Source organism: Coregonus clupeaformis, unplaced genomic scaffold (assembly GCF_020615455.1).
Source record: "Coregonus clupeaformis isolate EN_2021a unplaced genomic scaffold, ASM2061545v1 scaf5612, whole genome shotgun sequence".
NCBI classification, from domain to species: domain Eukaryota; kingdom Metazoa; phylum Chordata; class Actinopteri; order Salmoniformes; family Salmonidae; genus Coregonus; species Coregonus clupeaformis.
Genome location: NW_025539066.1, coordinates 1 through 7,216, shown reverse-complemented (window position 1 = coordinate 7,216; position 7,216 = coordinate 1). Strand labels below are relative to the sequence as shown.

Below are 7,216 nucleotides of genomic sequence, written 5' to 3'. Positions count from 1 at the left end.
AATAAATACACAAGTCTGAAAGACTCCTGTTCATTCTGCTGCGTTGTGCTCTCGTTGCTGAGAAAGTGAGACTACTTTTATGTGTTCCACTGTGAGGCTAATGACGGCTACTTGATTTTCTTTGCAGTTGATTTTTTTGATGCTGTAATGGGCTCAAAATGACACTTCACACTTATAAACATCTTGCCAGAGGTTTGTAGTTGAAACACTGGTACATATACAGAAATTCTAGTGTGTTGGAAATGAAATGAAGATATTAATTTGTTAATTTACAGTATCTCTTTACTGGGACTTACCACACATGTTCTGAAAAATCCAGAGACTTCCTCTAGTAGATAATCAGGAAGGGCATGGAGAACAGTGGTACGCCTTGTGTGGACATCATGTAATTCCTAAGAAGATTAAAATAGTGTTGTGACAAGTTTACTAATCAAACCCAATGACAAACAGTCCCAACTAATTATTAATTAATTAAGTAATTAATTAAGTAATTAATTAAGTAATTAATTACCAATATCTGCACATAAATCCACTAATAACCTGCTGACTGGTGCAATTGTGGAATTCAAAAGCTTATTTGAAGCATTAAACTCCCAACATTACACTAAGACTCTACCTGTGAAATGTATAATCACCTGTGTATCATGGACTTTGCCAAAGCATCTGCAGTCTTTCCAGTTTTGGAAGCTTTCTGTCTAAATAAGGCCATCAAACGAGGAATGTGGCGATCAAGCTCGGCATAGAAAGTGTTAGGTAGGTTCTGGTTAGTTATCCGTTGGAACTCTGCATATACCTCCATTGAGGAAAGGACAGCAACAGCAATTATTTATTTTATGATGAATGAAATTAGGCAACATTACACACAATGTGACATACAGTAGCAAAGATAAAAACAGAAAAAAGAACCTACAAAATGAATTAATTTATTAAATTGATGATGATTTTACCTCAGACTGCATATGAAGAGCAGGCCAAAGGTCCATTAGCTCTTTCACCGGTGGGCAGGACATTACAATAGTCTGTCGTCGCAAGGCAAACGTGTTCTGCATCATCTTACTAATAAGGGGTAGGTTTCTCTCAGTCTTCTTTACTTCCTCAACAATAGCCTGCCACAAAAGGTCAAGACTTGAGGGATCCTCTCCTTGAGGAAAGCTAGGCAGAAAGTTGACCTCTGCACACTTAGGCCTTTTGATGTTGGAGTGTGAAGGTTCATTCTCAGGGTTTTTTCGGCTTCTTTTCCCAGCATTTACAGCGACCTCCTGACATCCAGCCCTTCTCATCTTGGTCCTGTAATTGCCCATTTTAAACTTGATGCTATTCTTCCAGCCATTCCATCCATTGTCAGATCCTGCTTCTTTTAAACAGGGGTGTTTCCTCACAAGAGCTTCAGCCACCATTGCTATCTCTTTATCACTGGGGTTAGCCTTAAAACCATATATGGTAGATGCCAGTTTGTCTAAAATATTGTGCTTTTGGTCCCTTGACAACTGAAGAGGTCTTTCATTCTTTTCAAATTCAGCATTCCCATCTCTAAGTGTCAGCTCAACGTCAAATGCAAATGTAGGAATTTGTAAAGGACCTGGAGGCCATCTGCTCAGACGTTCTGGGGATGACACATCTGAAAGGGTATCAGTTGATGCAAGAGAACTGGAATCCTGTCTAACTGAAATATGAACACAGGCTTTTTGTGGTAACTCCTCGATGTCAACAAGGCAAGTCTGGATCTTTGTATTGCAAACTGAAGTCACAGTCCAATTCCAGTTGTTCTTTTAAAATCTCAATCACTGCATCAACATAGGCTGGACGGGAGATGAGTTTTAATTTTCTAACATGGTCTGCCTCGATGACACGAAGAATCATGTTTTGTGGGGCTTCAGCTGCCATCACTTTAACAAATGAAGAGATTTGGAGGTTAAAAACACATCAGCACACAGACATTATAGTGCATTTATAAGGCTTTCTAAATGTTTATAATCATTAATGACAACCTCCAACGTGTTCAGCATTCATAATGCTTTATACCTCCATGCCAAAGTGACAGTGTTTGAAAGAAAAATCTGAGAACTGGGTTCCACAGTACGTTATAACTACCATAACATTAGCCAGTTATTTTTGTGCTTTTAATGCATTATAGACATGTTCTTTAGAATGTGTTACCAAAGAGTGCAATTGGCGGACATAATGAATGTATGGCAAAACAAACACTGCAAGTCTCCAAAACTTATCAGGCAGGTTTCCAGGATGCCAAGTAGCCTGCTCATTTCAATGTAACAATTGCCGATGAGAACTGCTGTCAAAAAGGAAAAAAAATAAAAAAAGTGATCACAGACTTCATGATCGATTATCATGGCAATGAACGAAGCTTTGATTTTTTTGGGTCAGCCCTAATGTTGATTTATATAATGATTGATTATATTGAGCACATTTTCCAGTAAATGAACAATTAATGATTTTATGAAGAATTACTTACCATAGAGTGGTCTAAATTTTGTCTCACTTGTATGACCCTCTTGGGAGTCAACAGCAGCAAGCCATCAATCTTGTATGCAGAGAGTGGGATTGTATCATTGAAGTCAGATTGCAGTTGGATAGACAGGCTCCCTGTATGGCTGACAGCTCATATGATCGAAGATGCTCTACATACCAGGAGTCATAATCACAACAGAGAAAAGAAACATTGTGATTCACAAGGTAGATCTGTGTTAGTCTGCAACATTTTGACAGTCCCCCACTGATTCCAACTGACACAAACATGCCACTGGTATAGTCTGTGCCATCAATGGTCACCTTTAATGTACGGTAGACAGTGTCACTAGTTGTTTGTCCTCTAATGTGAGCCTGAGCTACTTCTGGTAGAGCTGAAACCAAAACAGAGTCAACCCTGGATGTTTGCGTTTTTGGTTTGAAAAACTATGGTGAACCAAGGTGATATGCCATCATGTGTTGGTGTCTGATTGCCAGTGTCTTCAAGACATTTTTGAAGTTTTGAGCGTCATGCACCACTCTCTTGAAGAAGCGATGTTTAGCTTCAAATCGCATGGTCCAAACATGCACCAGGGGCCCAAAGCACTTAACTAAGGTGGGGTAATGCTCCACATAGTGATGTTTAGGACGAAGCCTAAACTCAGGGAAAGCCTCTTGTAGGATCTCTCTGTGGTCACTGATTTTGCAAACAAAATAGTCCAATGTTTCATCAGAAAATGATGGGCACAATGCTAATTCCATCAACTCTTTCAAGTCCATCAAAACCTCCCATGCAACATTACCCTCTGGTACCATACTGCCTACAAGTAACGGAAGTAGTCTGAGCAGCGTGGCATTTTCATGCCCGTTGCCTCCAATTGTTTCCGGTTCATTAATGTTTTGGAAACTGGATGAGGTTTATTTACTTTATCAGTGTGCTGATATGGGAATGATGGTGCCTTTCACATTCTGACCAACAGATTCAATGAAAACACCATCCTGTTCAAGTGTGTGAACATCATGAACCAGTGGAGCAAGTACAGCTGCATATCCATATTTCTGGAGGTCTGTCACTTTAGCTAGCATGGCCAATTGTATAGTGTGCATTGCTGATCTATACTTGGGCGGCACATTTGCTAGGACCCAGTATACAGCACAAAGTTTGTGAACTTTACGTGATGTGCCGAGAGGGTTAGTGATTTCAAGATCGTCAATATATAGCTGTATTGCTAGGTGTAGATCTTCTGTTGAGAGTAACTCATTTTCCTGGAAATGAGAGCCATCACGATATGACACATAATAACCAGGCTCAGTGCTTGGTTCTCTGATCTTGCTCAGGATATCTGTGTTTTTAACCAGCTCCTGAATCATTTGAAGGATTGGAACATTCATGATGGTATGACCAGGTGCTTCTGAATGGTACTCTACTGGCATTACCAATGGATAGTTGTGCTCTATAAATGTCGTCCTTGCTTATAAGAGGACAACTCTGCACCTTTGGAGGTTGCACTAAATACAACATTAGAGTCCATGACAGCACTGACAACTTCATTGAGTGTGGAATCTGTGATATTGTGACCATGTCTCTGCAATATATCATTAATTGCATCCTTGATCAATGGCTGAGATAAAGAGAAGATCTGATTCAAGTGATCAACTATTTCTTGTGAAGCTGTGTTTGACACATGAAGGATAGCCTGCATCTTTAGAAATAAAGATGCTGCATTAAGTTTGAGCTGATTTTTTAGTTTTGAAGTATCACACTGTTCATCATCCTGCATTTCTGTGCTCTGAACTGGACACTCTTCATCCACATCAATAGTGGCGTTAGAGTTGGTGGCTTGGAGATTCTGAGTATGTTCATAGACAATGTCACTACCAAAGTCTGACGCAAGACTCGCTTGATGCACTCTACTTTTATGGGAATTAAAAGAAGCGTATACATTTGTGCTATAGTTACAACCTTTGTATGGGCATACCACTGTCTCATGCTTTTTTAAGTGTGTTCTTATGTGACTGAGGAGTACAGACTCAGAAAAAGGTTGCTGAAATGTACAGAAAGGACACTTGAAAGTCACAAGTTCCTGAATCTCCTTTGCATTGCTGTTATGTTCTTGAGTATGATATCTTGACAGATGAGTACTCAGTGCACTAAGTGTCTGAAATGTGCACATGCAATCATCATGGAGGCATGGGAGCGGGCTCATTTTTTAAATGTGGCTGTGCTGCAGTCTGCAGTGTTTAAATAAATATTTTCTAGTGGTAAAAGAAGCTGAACACAACTTACAGTGCCAAGTCATATTTGTTGCAGCAACCTGAAAACACACAAAAAAATATTATTTTACAGGACACCTGTCATGAAGTTTAAACCTCCATCAGAACTATCAAAAACTGCAGTCATATTCCTCATGCTAAAAGTGTACAACAATATAGCTACACCAACATTGATTAAAACAATGTAGATGTGTAAGATGCCTGTTAGATTATTCAAAACATTTTATTACACAAATCAAAGTTAGGTAACGTTGGGCTGGTAGCATCCATACATTCTTATCGTAGCAATAACAAAAACATTTACCAGCTAATAAAACTTGCAGAGAATAGCTTTCAGTTAGCCTAAGGCACAACACGTGGAGTTAGCTTCTGCTTTCACTCACAACACTGACACAGCTCCAGCACAGATTTCGAGTTTTTATTGAGCAGTACATGATACCTTACTATCCACTGCTGCACGTTGGGCTCAACTAGTTTTTTACAACTACATTAGCCTAGCCATGTAGCCTATACAGCTAGCTAACTGGCGGGATGACTTTGCATGTTAGCTTGCTAACCTAACGGTTAACCGTTTTACATTGCTAACGTGACTCATTTTGTCCGTCTTAAAAACACGTTGAACCTCCAGAAACAAACATTCAAGCAAGTTTTATGTTGACTACTTACATTCACAACTCATTTGTGCAGAGCTGAGTGTTACCCTCCGGTCTCCCGCTCTTCTCCTCGGCTCCGGTCTGCTGCCTGAAGAGGAAGTGCACGCAAATACTACAAAATAAAATATGTGAGCGCATATATATGTCATTTATTAACTAGCCAACCTTGTAACAAGCAAACTATTAACAATTAATTATTTATAAATGTATATACACGTGTGTGTGTGTGTGTGATATTTTATATATACAAATCTATCTGATGCAATTGATTTTATTCTCAATTCGTTCTTGATTTGATTCATTTGTTCTTTCAAAATAAGACAAATTCATGTTTAATCCATATAGTTTTAAGTTTAAAAAATAATAATTTTAAGTAGCAGTTACATAAAAATGAAAAATTTTCATATTATTGAAAAATTACAAGTTCAATAAACTCAAAAAGAAGAAAAGTGCTACTGGCATTCAACATTTTTAAGTAAGTACAACTTTTAAGAACATTTTAAGTTTACACTACTTATTACAAATAATTATTTTGAACATTCGGGTTTACAGTGTAGTACACTACTGACACTCACTCATATGGAATGGGTATGGGGACTACATTATGCTACCTGTGTCTTTCTCATGCACGGTTATACGTCAGACATTTAAACGGCTAGGGATAGCGGAAAGTAAACCCTGTATTTTGGCAAACATAATCCATAACATAAATATCCCAGGTTAGTACACAATGATTTTCCTTACATGTTGTGCTAGGTCCTGCAGGACATCACCCCCTTCATCTTCCTGTAAAAAAAATTACACAAACACAAACATTCTTTCAATGTTGGGAACAAATTTTACAAGCTGGATTACAATCAGAATGTAGTGAACAGGCTGATGCACAAAGGCAACTATGCCGAGCGTGTGGGCGCTGTCGCACCAGTCTACCTGGCCGCCGTGCTTGAATACCTGACTGCTGAGATCCTGGAGTTGGCCGGAGACACTGCCTGTGCAAACAAGAAGACTCACATCATCCCCTGTCACCTGCAGCTGGCCTTCCGTAACGACGAGGACCCAACATCCGGGCAGTGCTACTCCCCAAGAAGACCGAGAAGGCCGTCAAAGCCAAGTAAATTCGCTACTGCGGCTTCAACTTGACTACTCAACCCCAAAAGGCTATTTTAAGTGCCAACCAATTTAGTGGGTGTATACACAAAGAACCAGACACCTGGATAGTTCCCGTTGAGGTTCCCCCCGGAAGAGAAATTGTTTCTGACTGCAACAGTGAGTCCTACAACATCTTAATTATATCAACCCCCTCTCCACTAAGCACCCCAATTATTTTAGGGACACATATCACTTCTTAGAAAATATCAAACATATAGCTGTTCCCTCCCAAACCTATACACATATATACAATATCTCACAAAAGTGAGTACACCCCTCACATTTTTGTAAATATTTGAGTATATCTTTTCATGTGACAACACTGAAGAAATGACACTTTGCTACATTGTAGAGTAGTGAATGTACAACTTGTAAAACAGTGTACATTTGCTGTCCCCTCAAAATAACTCAACACACAGCCATTAATGTCTAAACCGCTGGCAACAAAAGTGAGTACACCCCTAAGTGAAAATGTCCAAATTGGGCCCAAAGTGTCAATATTTTGTGTGGCCACCATCATTTTCCAGCACTGCCTTAACCCTCTTGGGCATGGAGTTCACCAGAGCTTCACAGGTTGCCACTGGAGTCCTCTTCCACTCCGCCATGACGACATCACAGAGCTGGTGGATGTTAGAGACCCCCAGCGTTTCCCAAACGCGGTCCTGGGGTCCCCAAGG

At 39.7% G+C, this 7,216-nt stretch overlaps 1 long non-coding RNA gene across 1 annotated transcript; it reads right to left on the bottom strand.

Annotated features, from left to right (window-relative positions):
* Positions 1–1,854: 1,854 nt before the first annotated feature.
* On the bottom strand, positions 1,855–5,470 carry LOC121538907. The gene is made up of 3 exons (XR_005995284.1): positions 5,404–5,470; positions 4,751–4,778; positions 1,855–1,886 (listed from the first exon to the last, which is right to left on the bottom strand). It is a non-coding gene; the product is annotated as an uncharacterized LOC121538907 (long non-coding RNA).
* Between the last annotated feature and the right edge of the window lie 1,746 nt (positions 5,471–7,216).